The sequence below is a fragment of the Entelurus aequoreus genome, linkage group LG10 (genome assembly GCF_033978785.1).
Source record: "Entelurus aequoreus isolate RoL-2023_Sb linkage group LG10, RoL_Eaeq_v1.1, whole genome shotgun sequence".
NCBI classification, from domain to species: domain Eukaryota; kingdom Metazoa; phylum Chordata; class Actinopteri; order Syngnathiformes; family Syngnathidae; genus Entelurus; species Entelurus aequoreus.
In genome coordinates, this window is record NC_084740.1 from 78,124,749 (window position 1) to 78,140,231 (window position 15,483).

Genomic DNA, 15,483 nt, shown 5'->3' on the forward strand with positions numbered 1-15,483 from the left:
TTTCTTGTAACATTTTGACTTATAACATTGTCAAAATTCTAAGTTTTTTGTGACCTTTTTGTTGTGAAATTCCAACTCATTTTTCACAACAAGCTTTTTTTATATTTGCATGGTATGTATATATTATTAATATTGTAAATACAAATCTTTATATACCTAGGCATTATTTGAAGGTCTCAAGAAGGTAACAAATACAAGAATGTGTGTGTGTGTGTGTGTGTGTGTGTGTGTGTGTGTTTCTGAAGCCTCCACCCACCAGGCCAGCCTACATTGGAGCGGATCATGTGATGCTAGGGGGTTAAGTCATTTGCAAGTACAACACAACTCTGTGCAGAGCTCTCCATTCATTTCCTGAGAGCTGCCTGCCTGCCTGCCTGCGCGCAGCAGCTGAGAGGCAGAAGGGGAGGGAGCTGCGCGCACACACACACACACACACACACACACACACACACACACACATTACACACACACACACACGTCCATACTCACAGATAGGAGAGGGGGGAAAAGGAGACCGTGGAAAGGAAAACAGTCTCCACGGCTCTGCAGCTTCTGACAAGGTCTGTGTGCACATTTATTTATTTACCTTTCCTTTGCTATCTCTGCGCTTCATGTTGTTGTTCGTGGAAGTTGTGCGCATGCATGACAGGTGACAACTCACCTATTGTGTTGCCGTGCACGCGCCTCCCAATGTCAAGTTGTTGGAACTTGCAAAGGCTGCGGCACTCGCTGGAAAAAGTTTGGCCGCCTGTCTGCAGAGTTGCAGAGTGCATGTGTGTGTGTGTGTGTGTGTGTGTGTGTGTGTGTGTGTGTGTGTGTGTGTGTGTAAAAAGGCTTGTTTGCTGTGGCGAGCTTGGAGACGGGGGAGCTGTTAGCAACGGGTTAAACATTAGGGAGGCTCGGGTAGCCGGGGAGGAAGGACACTAGGGGAGAGGAGGTGGTCAGATGTGTGTGTGGGAGTGTTGCTGCGGCTGGGTGTCATCGTCAAGCGCTCTCCCTCGCAGGCTAATAGTGGTTGGTATTGATGGGACGCTGTCAGGGAGGCCACCAGGTTGGGGGTGGAGGAGAGAGAGAGTGGCCGGGGGGCTGGCCCTTGGCTGTTATTTTCAATTACAAGGGGGACCCGGGCAGAGCTGACAGCAAAGGCATTTGTAAATGTAGTGAGGGAGGTGGAGGGGAAGGTGGAGGAGGAGGAGGAGGAGGAGGAGGGTGGGCGGGCGGCCGGCCGGAGCTTGATGTGGAAACTGAGCACTGACCTCTGTGACTTTACCTTGCCGAGAGAGGCCCTGCCTTGCCTTGGCTGGATCTGCGTGACAGCTGTGTGTGTGTTTATAAAAAAAAAAGTGTGTAAATGAGCCCCCAGCCCGCCCCCCCACCCCCCCGCTGCTCACTGATGTTCAACGAGTGAGACTATTAGTGTCCGATTGAACTCGTACTGAAGTCCCTAAAAGTCAGCCTCTCTGCATGATGTCACCTCATCACCACTGGCCACAACATTAGGTACACCCGGGTAAAACTACCCACTACACTAATTCTGGCAACAACCATGTCAGCCAGGGGTGTCCAAAGTGCGGACCGGGGGCCCATTTGCGGCCCGCAGGTCAATTTTTAACGGCCCCACGGCCCATTTTAAAGTACGATTAAAAAAATAAAAAACAAAAAGTGGTATAAAAGAGCAAACAGGTGAAATGTAACAAGAAAATGTTGCAATTAGAGATGTCCGATAATATCGGCCTGCCGATATATGCGATAAAATGTAATATCGGAAATTATTGGTATCGTTTTTTTTATTATCGGTATCGTTTTTTTAAAAAATTTTTTTATTAAATCCACATAAAAAACACAAGATACACTTACAATTAGTGCACCAAGCCAAAAAAACTCCCTCCCCCATTTACACTCATTCCGACAAAAGGGTTGTTTCTTTCTGTTATTAATATTCTGCTTCCTACATTATATATCAATATATATCAATACAGTCTGCAAGGGATACAGTCCGTAAGCACACATGATTGTGCGTGCTGCTGCTCCACTAATAGTACTAACCTTTAACACTTCATTTGACTCATTTTCATTCATTACTAGTTTCTATGTAACTGTTTTTATATTGTTGTACTTTCTTTTTTATTCAAGAAAATGTTTTTAATTTATTTATCTTATTTTTTTAAAAGTACCTTATCTTCACCATACCTGGTTGTCCAAATTAGGCATAATAATGTGTTAATTCCACGACTGCATATATCGGTTGATATCGGTTGATATCGGTTGATATCGGTATCTGTAATTAAAGAGTTGGACAATATCGGAATATCGGCAAAAAGCCATTATCGGACATCCCTAGTTGCAATGTTTCCTCTAATAACACAAAGCTGCCACGCAGGCTGTTTCTTTCTTTAAAAAATAATAATGAATCAAAGTCAATGTCATTATGAATTATTGAGCTTTCCAAGGCTCCAATTACGTCACATTAAATATTCCACTTTGTGTCGCTTTTAAAAGTGCTCCCCCTCTGGTCAACATATGAAACAACAAGTGTGTGTAAGACATTGAAATGCGCCCCCTTTGGCCAAAATGTATTAAACAAAATAAAGAAAGACGTATATAGAGATGTACTGTAATAACTTCAAGTAAATAATGAAGATTAAACACCGATTACAAACAAAAAAATGTTTTCTCACAGTGTCGACTTTTTTCATATAAAATTGGGAACAACTTCTCATATTCTTTCTGTAATATTGCAATATTTTCTCGTAAAATGATTACTTTTTCATGTAAAATGATTACTTTTGAATGGAAAATGTTATCAGATTTATCATATACAATTCTGACTTTATCACAATATTGCCACTTTTTTTGTTGTTCCTGTAAAATAGGGATATTTTTTTGAGTAAAATTATGACTTTTGTCATAATTTTGCCAAGTGAAATTCTGATTATTATAAAATTGCCAACATTTTGAGCTTTTCCTGTAAAATTGCGACTGTTATTGAGTAAAATTCCAACTTTTATCATAATATTGCACAAATGTTCAGTTTTTCTGGTAACATTTTGACTTATAATATTGTCAAAATTCTAAGTTTTTTGTGACCTTTTTGTTGTGAAATTCCAACTTATTTTTCACAACAAGCTTTTTTTTACATTAAATATTCCACTTTGAGATATTTTTTGGGGAAATTGTTGCATATTTTGTGTTTGCCATATAAAAAATTTAGCTGTTTTTTTTTTTTTTTTTTTTTTAAAGAAGAGCCTAAAGCGAACAAACAAAAAACAAATACAACGTATAATTGACGGATCGATCTGAAGTTGATCGAGATTATTGTGTTAAAAATAAACACTAAAAAAAAATTTAAATTCATTTTTTAACACTTTAATGAGTAGGACCCTTTTGGTTCCCCTATCATTTTAGTGTGATTTGTTTTTAAGTGTCATCGCTCAAAAAATAATAATGAATTAAAATCAATGGTGTTATGAGTTATTGACCTTTTTAAGCCTCCAATTATTATATAATCTCAAATATTCCACTTAAAAATTTTATTGGGTGAAAATATTGCATATTTTGTGTTTTTTCCATAAAAAAACAGGGTTTTCTTTGACAAAAAGAGCATACGACTTAAATCTTTAAAAACGTTATATTGACAGATAGACCTAATGTTGATCTAGGGATTTAAAACTTGAATAATAATAGAAATAATAATACTGAATAATGACACATTTTTAATATTTTTTTGACCAAAACCCTTTGGGGTCCCCGGGATCAAGCCTGAGTGGAGGCCTAAATGTATATTTTTTATACATATATTGTATTGGTTTTTAAAATAAAAAAATATCAAAATGGCCCCCGCTTGCTTTGATTTTTCAGTGTGCGGCCCTCAGTGGAAAAAGTTTGGACACCCCTGATGTAAGCAATACTTAACAAATAGATAGATAGTACTTTATTGATTCCTTCAGGAGAGTTCCCTCAGGAAAATTACAATTCCAGCCGTAGTGTACAGAGTGGAGATATCATTTAAAAAGTAAAAAGTCAATAATAATAATAATAACAAATGATCTGTTCCAATGTCAAATTGTCACCATCTAAAACAGACCTGGACAAATTAAGGCCCGGGGGCCACAAGTGGCCCGTTAAGCTTTTCAATCTGGCCCTCCGGACATTCCCAAATAATTTTTTTTAGATCTTTAAGATGTAAAGTGTAGCTGCCATTATGATGTGCACTCGTCTTTTATAATGACCGCAAGTCTTCAACTATACTAAGTCTTTACATGCTTGGAATCTGCGCTTTTTCATGATATACTAGTTACTATGGTCATCTAATTAGTTACTATGGTCTTGATTGATTGAGACTTTTATTAGTAGATTGCACAGTACAGTACATATTCCGTACAATTGACCACTAAATGGTAACACCCCAATAAGTTTTTCCACTTGTTTAAGTCGGGGTCCACTTATATTGATTCATGATACAGATATATACTATCATCATAATACAGTCATCACACAAGATAATCATCAGAGTATATACATTGAATTATTTACATTATTTACAATCCAGAGATGGGATGTGGAGAGGGGGGAGGGGGGGGGGATTAGGTTTGGTTGATATCAGCACTTCAGTCATCAACAATTGCATCATCAGAGAAATGGACATTGGAACAGTGTAGGACTGACTTGGTAGGATATGTACAGCAAGTAGTGGACATAGAGAGAGAGAGACCAGAAAGTGTCTACATTTGATTATTTACAATCCGGGGAGGTGGGATGTGGAAGGGAGGGTGTTAGTTTAGGGTTGAAGTTGCCTGGAGGTGTTCTTTTAGTGCGGTTTTGAAGGAGGATAGAGATGCCCTTTCTTTTATACCTGTTGGGAGTGCATTCCACATTGATGTGGCATAGAAGGAGAATGAGTTAAGACCTTTGTTAGATGGGAATCTGGGTTTAACGTGGTTAGTGGAGCTCCCCCTGGTGTTGTGGTTATGGCGGTCATTTACGTTAAGGAAGTAGTTTGACATGTACTTCGGTATCAGGGAGGTGTAGCGGATTTTATAGACTAGGCTCAGTGCAAGTTGTTTTACTCTGTCTGGTAATCTAATGAGTTACTATGGTAATCTAATTAGTTACTATGGTAGTTTAAGTCACAGCAGCTCAGACGAAGCGCCAAGCAGTGTGGGCGGGGAGCGTTTCCACAGAATGTTTCCGGAGCGTCCAGCCTGAAATGCGGGTGTCAGGGAGATTTTTACAACAAAGTTCTAAAGCTTAGTGATACATCACATATATCAGATTGTAGGTGGGTTTATTTTTTGCCTTTCGCGTTCATATTTTGCTGTGTTTGTTGCATTTTTGTTGCGTTTCGCTTTATTGTAAAATATGTCGAGGTGTGACTGTCACAATGAGTTGTTGACGAACCCCAAGATGCAGAGATGGCGGCAGGCATTGTCCAGGAAAACATGATTTAATGTTCATAAAACAAAGGTAAAAACACAAACCAGGAACTAGGAATAGCCAAAACTGAAAACAGGAACCAGCAAACAGAAAAAACTGGAAACAGCTAATGGCTAACAAGAAAACACAAAACAAAAGAGCTATGAGAAAGCAAACTACAAATAGCTAACAGGAACAGCTTACCGCTACGACGACAGGTACAAGGACAAGTAGTAGCACGACAGGTAGTAGCTGTAACGATATCGACACGACAGGTAGAAATGACAATAATCCAGCACCGAGTGGAGGACAAAGCAGGTTTAAATAGTAGCTGGCTGATTGGCACCAGGTGTGGCCCGGTGCCAATCAGCCACAGCTGAGGGGACAGCACTCAGAGAGACAAACAGGAAACTGAACCAAAATAAGAGTGCTGACAGGAAATAAAACAAACACAGAGAAAAAAACTTGACCAAACTGTCAGGGACAAGCCTGACAGTGGCGTTCATATGTTGTCAATATTCAGTGTTTTATCCTTCATAGTTAATATTGTAAATCCCACATTCTTTATTTTCATGCACATTCTGGGTGTCTCATTCAGGAAAAAAATTTAAAATTCCATTCCGTTTTTCAAGGCGGTCTGTCATAACGTTTTTAACACGTGAGGTGTTCCTAAAAATGGATATGCCGGCCCCCAGACACTTTTTTTTTCTCTAAATTTGGCCCCCGAGTCAAAATAATTGCCCAGGCCTGATCTAAAACTTTTATCAACCGTTCAAGGCAAGTTTAAACTGGAGTTTGCCATTGTTGATATTACGACGCCAAATACTGGAAGGTGAACGCAGAAGCTCATTTTCCAAACTCTCCCACTTGAAGTGTAAAAGGACGTCAAACACTTTGTTGACTTTGATAACAAGCGACAACGCATGAGGTGACGTTGGACTTGTTCAATGTGACTTCCTGTGTTTGTTCTGCCGCAAAAAGAAGAAAAAGCCACACAAACTCGGGTGCGGAGTTGATTTGCGAGCAGGTCAGTGACTTTGTGCGGCTTTAGGGGCGTTCCACGCAAGAGTAATGGTGTCCTAACTGCGTCTCATCCAGTGTTTTTTTGTGTAATATTTAACTTACCTAATTGAAGTTGAATGAGAGACAAAATATTAAAAACAGTTGTTCTATACCAGCGTTTTTCAACCACGGTGCCGTGAGATACTGTCTGGTGTGCCGTGGTAAACTTTGCAAAGCAGTAATTATAGTCTGCAAATGTGTTGTTGAGTGTCGGTGCTGTCTCAAGCTCGGCAGAGTAACCGTGTAATACTCTTCCATATCAGTAGGTGGCAGCAGGTAGCTAATTGCCGTGTAGATGTCGGGAACGTGGTTTGTCGTGATCACCTAATGCGGGAGGCAGGGTGCAGGTAAAAAGGTGTCTAACGCTTAAATCAAAAATAAACAAAAGCCATTGAAGCTCAGGGAAGGCTATGCTAAACGAAACTAAAACTGAACCGGCTGCAAAGTAAACAAAGACAGAATGCTGGACGACAGCAAAGACTTACAGCGTGTGGCACAGCAGACGGCGTCCACAAAAGTACATCCGTACATGACATGACAATCAACAACAAAATAGGCGCGCAGGACAAGAAGAGTGCCCCTAAGAAAAGGCATTGAAGCTTAGGGAAGACTACGCAGAACAAAACTAAAACTGAACTGGCTGCAAAGTACAAACCCCGTTTCTATATGAGTTGAGAAATTGTGTTAGATGTAAATATAAACGGAATACAATGATTTGCAAATCCTTTTCAACCCATATTCAGTTGAATGCACTACAAAGACAATAATTTTTTTATGCAAATAATAATTAACTTAGAATTTCATGGCTGCAACACGTGCCAAAGTAGTTGGGAAAGGGCATGTTCACCACTGTGTTACATGGCCTTTCCTTTTAACAACACTCAGTAAACGATTGGGAACTGAGGAAACTAATTGTTGAAGCTTTGAAAGTGGAATTCTTTCTCATTGTTGTTTTATGTACAGCTTCAGTCGTTCAACAGTCCGGGGTCTCCGCTGTGGTATTTTAGGCTTCATAATGCGCCACACATTTTCGATGGGAGACAGGTCTGGACTGCAGGCGGGCCAGGAAAGTACCCGCACTCTTTTTTTTTTTAACGAAGCCACTCTGTTGTAACACGTGCTGAATGTGGCTTGGCATTGTCTTGCTGAAATAAGCAGGGGCGTCCATGAAAAAGACGGCGCTTAGATGGCAGCATATGTTGTTCCAAAAGCTGTATGTACCTTTCAGCATTAATGGTGCCTTCACAGATGTGTAAGTTACCCATGCCTTGGGCACTAATACACCCCCATACCATTATCAAGTTAAGTCAAGTCAACTTTATTTATACAGCACATTTAACAACTTTTAAATTGAACCAAAGTGCTTTACAGGTTAAAAAAGCATAGAGCAAAAAACAAAAAACAAAAAAAACAAAGAACATAAACAATGAATGTGCTGAACAAGATAGTGCAAATGCAATACGGTAAAAGGGGTCGAATAAAAAGTAAAAATTTGCAGAATAAAAATAATAAAAGTGCGACAAATTGAAAAATACAACTAAAACGAAGGAGTGGGAGGGGGGACTAGAAATCATCATCATCATCATCACACATGCTGGCTTTTGAACTTTGCGTGGATAACAGTCTGGATGGTTCGCTTCCCCTTTGGTCCGGAGGACACGATGTCGAATATTTCCAAAAACAATTTGAAATGTGGACTCGTCAGACCACAGAACACTTTTCCACTTTGCATGAGTCCATCTTAGATGATCTCGGGCCCAGAGAAGCCGGCGGCGTTTCTGGGTGTTGTTGATAAATGGCTTTAACTTGCACTTACAGATGTAGCGACCAACTGTAGTTACTGACAGTGGGTTTCTGAAGTGTTCCTGAGCCCATGTGGTGATATCCTTTACACACCAATGTCGCTTTTTGATACAGTGGGATCGAAAGGTCACGGTCATTCAATGTTGGTTTCCGACCATGCTGCTTACGTGCAGTGATTTCTCCAGATTCTCTGAACCTTTTGATGATATTACGGACCGTAGATGTTGAAATCCCTAAATTTCTTGCAATTGCACTTTGAGAAACGTTGTTCTTAAACTGTTTGACTATTTGCTCACGCAGTTGTGGACAAAGGGGTGTACCTCGCCCCGTCCTTTCTTGTGAAAGACTGAGCATTTTTTGGGAAGCTGTTTTTATACCCAATCATGGCACCCACCTGTTCCCAATTAGCCTGCACACCTGTGGGATGTTCCAAATAAGTGTTTGATGAGCATTCCTCAACTTTATCAGTATTTATTGCCACCTGAGTGTTCCTGAGCCCATGTGGTGATATTCTTTACACACTGATGTCTATCGCTTGTTGATGCAGTACAGCCTGAGGGATGGAAGGTCACGGGCTTAGCTGCTTACGTGCAGTGATTTCTCCAGATTCTCTGAACCCTTTGATGATATTACGGAGCGTAGATGGTGAAATCCCTAAATTCCTTGCAATAGCTGGTTGATAAAGGTTTTTCTTAAACTGTTCAACAATTTGCTCAGGCATTTGTTGACAAAGTGGTGACCCTCGCCCCATCCTTGTTTGTGAATGACTGAGCATTTCATGGAATCTACTTTTATACCCAATCATGGCACCCACCTGTTCCCAATTAGCCTGCACACCTGTGGGATGTTCCAAATAAGTGCTTGATGAGCATTCCTCAACTTTATCAGTATTTATTGCCACCCTTCCCAACTTCTTTGTCACGTGTTGCTGCCATCAAATTCTAAAGTTAATGATTTGCAAAAAAAAAAAATGTTTATCAGTTTGAACATCAAATATGTTGTCTTTGTAGCATATTCAACTGAATATGGCTTGAAAAGGATTTGCAAATAATTGTATTCCGTTTATATTTACATCTAACACAATTTCCCAACTCATATTGAAACGGGGTTTGTAAACAAAAACAGAATGCTGGACAACAGCAAAGACTTACGACGCGTGGAGCGGACGGCGTCCACAAAGTACATCCCGTACATGACACGACAATCAACAATGTTCCCCGCAAAGAAGGATATTGGTATTGCAGGAAAATACCAACAAAACAGGAAAATCCACCGAAATAGGAGCGCGAGACAAGAATTAAAACACGACACAGGAAAACGTCAAAAACCTCCAAAATAAGTCACAATGTGATGTGACAGGCGGTGACAGCACACCTACTTTGAGTTATAGTGAAGCATGCTTGGTTGTGGTTTCAATTCATATCCAACAACTGCGAAAACGACTTTTTATTGTCAACATCGGCTGCGGAGTTTAATTTTTCAATGATTTCTGCTGGTGGTATGCCTCGGGATTTTTTCAATGAATAAAATGTGCCTTAGCTCAGAAAAGGTTGAAAAACACTGCTCTTTACCACTAAATACAATACAGTTGTGTTTTATTTGTAAACATTGACTTTTCTGATACAGTTCTTTACGTTAGATCTGTTAGAGCAGTCAGAAAAAACCTGGCTCTTCAAGTCTCACCGTAATGACCAACATTACAACACAGTAGCGTAGTGGGCCAAAGTATTAATTAAAAACAAGGCAGGGCTTTTATTTAACAAGTATATTTAATATTTGGCCACTGTAACGTTACACACAGTTGGAACAGTAACACTGAATATAAGAAAATAAAACAATACTTTAATCAAGTGATTATTTGGCGTACCACTAGATGGAGCCTGCGTACCACTATTGGAGAATCGCAGTGTTAGCGTTTGCGGGTGTACCTAATTAAGTGGCCACGGTGTTGAAATGTTTCCACTTTTAGTCACAAAAATGTGACTAAATGAAAAGGACTCACTTTGCGGTAGTCAGCTGAGCAGTGACTGAGCAGCTGTGTTACTTCAGCTGAAAGACCTCTAAAATTCTCACAAACTGTTGTGGTAGGAACCCACAAACAGTCAAGCGCCAGGCTATTCAACTAAATTAGCACCTGCAAAAACACTAGTCAAAGATCCTTCCAATGACATGCTGCCAAAAAACCAGTAGAAGATTTTCTATACGACAGAATTTTTTTATCCTTAATATCTGTGGCTGCTCTTTTTAGGGACCGACTGCCTAAACCACGACAGGTAGTCAAAAGTCTCTAAAGGACGGACTGCTTTACTGGGTTTTTTCAACCTACTGCCAAAGACGCTAATCAAGGATCCTCTATACCAGTGGTCCCCAACCTTTTTGTAGCTGGGGACCGGTCAACGCTTGAAAATTTGTCCCACGGACCGGGGGGAGGGGGGGTGGGGGTGGAATATTAAATTTTTTATTTTTTTTAATTTTTTTATAAAGAAATACAATCATGTGTGCTTACGGACTGTATCCCTGCGGACTGTATTGATCTATATTGATATATAATTTATATATTGTGTTTTTTATGTTGATTTAATTTTTAAATTTTTTTTTAAAAAACATTTTTTTATTTATTTCTTGCGCGGCCCGGTGGTTGGGGACCACTGCTCTATACAGCAGGACCACTTTGCTGTTTTTAAGAATGTATTGCAGAAATGCTAGTCACAGATCCTCTCTATGACAGGCTGCTGTTATGACCTACTGCCAAAAATGCTAGTTAAGATCATCTATTCGACAGGACCACTTTGCTGTTTTTCAGAACCGACTGCCCAAAACACTAATCAAAAATCCTCTCTATATGACCGGACCACTTTGCGTTTTTTTTCAGAGCCTACTGCCAAACATGCTAGTCAAAGATCCTCTAAATCAGTGGTCCCCAACCTTTTTGTACTTGCGGACCGGTCAATGCTTGAAAATTTGTCCCACGGTAGTAGTAAAAAAAAAAAAAAAGTTTTTTTTTTTGTCATAAAGAAATACAATAATGTGTGCTTACGGACTGTATCCCTGCAGACTGTATTGATTTATATTGATATATAATGTATATATTGTGTTTTTTATGTTGATTTAATTTAAAAAAAAACAAACAAAAAAAAACTTTTTTTTTTTTTTTTTTAAATTTCTTGTGCGGCCGCGGCCCGGTACCAATCGGTCCACGGACCGGCACCGGGCCGTGGCCCGGTGGTTGGGGACCACTGCTCTAAATGACAATAATTGTTTGCGGTTTTGAGTAATCTATCAAGAAATGCTTGTCAAAGGTCCTCTATATGACAAGTTGCTGATTTGTTAGGATCCACTGTAAAAAATAAATTACAAATTTTTTTAAAAAAAGAGAAGCTAATTAGAGATCCTTTATAGAACAGGGTCACTTTGCTGTTTTTCAGAACCTTCTGCCAAAAATGCTAGTCAAAGATCCTGAAAATGACAAAAATCTTTGATGTTTTTGGAAATCCATCACAAAATTGCTAGTCAAAGAGTCTCTCTATGACCAGTTGCTGTTTTTTAGGATCCACTGTAAAAAAAAAAAAAAGAGAAGCTAATTAGGGATTTTATAGAACAGGACCACTTTGCTGTTTTTCAGAACCCACTGCTAAAAACGCTAATCAAGGATCCTCTACAGAATTCAAGGATCCATGGCAGGACCAACTTGTGGTTTTTCAGAACCTCCTGCCAAAAATGCAAGTCAAAGATCTTGAAAATGACAAAAATCTTTGATATTTTTGGAAATCCATCACAAAAATGCTAGTCAAAGATTCTCTCTATGACCAGTTGCTGTTTTTTAGGATCCACTGTATAAAAAAAAAAAAAAAAGAAGCTAATTAGGGATCCTTTATAGAACAGGGTCACTTTGCTGTTTTTCCAGAACCTTCTGCCAAAAATGCTAGTCAAAGATCCTGAAAATGACAAAAATCTTTGATGTTTTTGGAAATCCATCACAAAAATGCTAGTCAAAGATTCTCTCTATAACAAGTTGCTGTTTTTAAGGACCAACTGCCTAAAACACTATGTAAGGATGCTTTTTATATGACAATACTTCTTTGCTGTTTTTCAGAACCGACTGCCAAAAACACTAATCAAGGATCCTCTCTATATGACCGGACCACTTTGCGTTTTTGTCAGAGCCTACTGCCAAACATGCTAGTCAAAGATCCTCTAAATGACAATAATTGTTTGCCGTTTTGAGTAATCTATCAAGAAATGCTAGTCAAAGATCCTCTATATGACAAGTTGCTGTTTTTTAAGGATCTCGAAATTGTTGGATATGAATTCAAAGCATTACTAAGCATGCATCACTATAGCTCTTGTCTCTAAGTAGGTGTACTGTCACCACCTGTCAAATCACACCCGGACTTATTTGGACTTTTTTGCTCTTTTCCTGTGTGTAGTGTTTTACTTCTTGTCTTGCGCGCCTATTTTGTTGTTGATTGTCATGTCATGTACGGATGTACTTTTGTGGACGCCGTCTGCTGCGCCACACGCTGTAAGTCTTTGCTGTCGTCCAGCATTCTGTTTTTGTTTACTTTGCAGCCAGTTCAGTTTCGTTTAGCATAGCCTTCCCTGAGCTTCAATGGCTTTTGTTTATTTTTGGTTTAATCATTGGATACCTTTTTACCTGCACTCTGCCTCCCGCTGTGTGCATATTGTGATCACGACAAACCATGTTCCCGACATCTACAAAGCAATTAGCTACCTGCTGCCACCTACTGATATGGAAGAGCATTACACGGTTACTCTGCCGAGCTCTAGACTGCACCGACACTCAACAACGGCACATTTGCGGATTATAATTACTGGTTTGCAAAAAATATTTGTATATTTGTAAACACTGCTCTACATGGCAGGACCACGTTGTGGTTTTTCAGAACCTCCTGCCAAAAATGCTAGTCGAAGATCCTGAAAATGACCAAAATCTTTGATGTTTTTGGAAATCCATCACAAAACTGCTAGTCAAAGATGATCTCTGTTGCTGTTTTTAAGGACCAACTGCCAAAAACACTATTTAAGGATCCTTTTTATATGACAAGACCTCTTTGCTGTTTTTCAGAACCCATTGCTAAAAGTCAACGCTCTGATGTTTTTTAGGAATCTGCTGCAAACATTTGAATCGCTCCCAAGTTGTTAAAGGGTACCTGACTTGGAAATGTTGTAACAATGTTGGATACTCGTGGAAAACAATCCCAAATCATCAGGGTCATGCATTTTGGTGCAAGCTTGCAGTTTTAGTTGCCTCTGTCTGTGGGCTTTTGCAGTCTGGCTACGTTGTGAGGTCAGAGCGAGGTGGACGTACACTAGCGTTCAAAAGTTTGGGGTCACATGTAAATGTCCTTATTTTTCAAGGAAAAGCACTGTACTTTTCAATGAAGATAACTTTAAACTAGTCTTAACTTTAAAGAAATACACTCTATACATTGCTAATGTGGTAAATGACTATTCTAGCTGCAAATGTCTGCTTTTTGGTGCAATATCTACATAGGTGTATAGAGGCCCATTTCCAGCAACTATCACTCCAGTGTTCTAATGGTACAATGTGTTTGCTCATTGGCTCAGAAGGCTAATTGATGATTAGAAAACCCTTGTGCAATCATGTTCACACATCTGAAAACAGATTAGCTCGTTACAGAAGCTACAAAACTGACCTTCCTTTCAGCAGATTGAGTTTCTGGAGCATCACATTTGTGGGGTCAATTAAACGCTCAAAATGGCCAGAAAAAGAGAACTTTCATATGACACTCGACAGTCTATTCTTGTTCTTAGAAATGAAGGCTATTCCACAAAATTGTTTGAGTGACCCCAAACTTTTGAACGGTAGTGTAAATTCATACTGTAACGACCTGCTAATGTTAATAATAATTGATAAAGCTTTATTGATAAAGGCAAATTGAGTGAGTACATACATGGTTTCTTTTCCGGTTTATATGACATCACGTGTTAAGGTCTGTGTTAATAAACATTTTAGAAAACACCTCCGTATGTGTCCTATTCCTTTGCGTAAGGATCGATCACTCCGTCTAAGAGAGCACAGCCTCTAGGTTCAAACTACACAGTCCAATATCTTAGTTCCTTCTATGCGTTTATATAAGTTTATATCGGTGTATGTTGTTTCTTAATGGGGAAAGAAGTTATTGTGTCTTGTATTCATGCTAGCATTTAAGCTCGCTAATGAGCAACCGCTAGTCACTCCGTGAGTTTATCAAAGTCTGGTTCTCAATCACGGTATTTGGATCATTTTGATTTAAAACAGTGATACTAACTGTCAGGAGTTTTACGACGGCTATCGGTTTTGCTGTTTATCGTTACATCCCCGTTCTGACCGACTGACATATAATAATAATAATAATAATAATAATGGATTCGATTTATATCGCGCTTTTCTATTGTTAGATACTCAAAGCGCTCACAGAGAAGTGGGAACCCATCATTCATTCACACCTGGTGGTGGTAAGCTACATTTGTAGCCACAGCTGCCCTGGGGTAGACTGACGGAAGCGAGGCTGCCAGTTTGCGCCTACGGCCCCTCCGACCACCACCTACCATTCATTAATTTCACCGGTGTGAGCGGCACCGGGGGCAAAGGGTGAAGTGTCCTGCCCAAGGACACAACGGCAGCGATTTTTGGATGGAAAGAGGCGGGGAGCGAACCTGCAACCCTCAGGTTTCTGGCACGGTTGCTCTACCTACTACGCCACGCCGTCCCCACATTTAAACAGTATACATTTTGAAACTATAAATTGATATGTTTGGAGAGGGCGGGGTGTGGTTTCATTTGCAATCTGGGAGCGCCTCCAGGAACAAACATCTTCCAGACAGACTCAGAAAGCGGATTATAAAACTGACTGTGGAGCAAAATTCACACCAGAGCATATCCAATACATATCTAGACCACAAGAAAGTGTTATAAATCTAGATTAGAATCATCATAGGTCCCCTTTTAACTGCACTCACAGGGTGTTTTGATCCAATTCCCAGGCCTGATTTGGCCCGCGGGCCGCCAGGTGAAGAGCTCTGGTTGAGCGTAACAGCAGACTTGAAAAGGTGAAGGTGACTTGGCAATAGAGCTTCAAGTGCATGGGGCTACTGACGTCATCCTCGGACCTGTTTATGGGTCCCAATGACAAAGACTCAAGTGGACCTGATTAAGCATCATGTCTTTGTTGGTTAGATTCC

General features: G+C 39.9%; 1 protein-coding gene across 1 annotated transcript in view; it reads left to right on the forward strand.

Annotated features, from left to right (window-relative positions):
* Positions 1–325: 325 nt before the first annotated feature.
* klf12b (Kruppel like factor 12b) overlaps positions 326–15,483 on the forward strand; it is a 130,964-nt gene continuing 115,806 nt past the window's right edge. The window contains exon 1 of the mRNA XM_062061812.1: positions 326–560. The gene's annotated coding sequence lies outside the window, so the exon portion shown is untranslated. The remainder of the gene's footprint in view (positions 561–15,483) is intronic.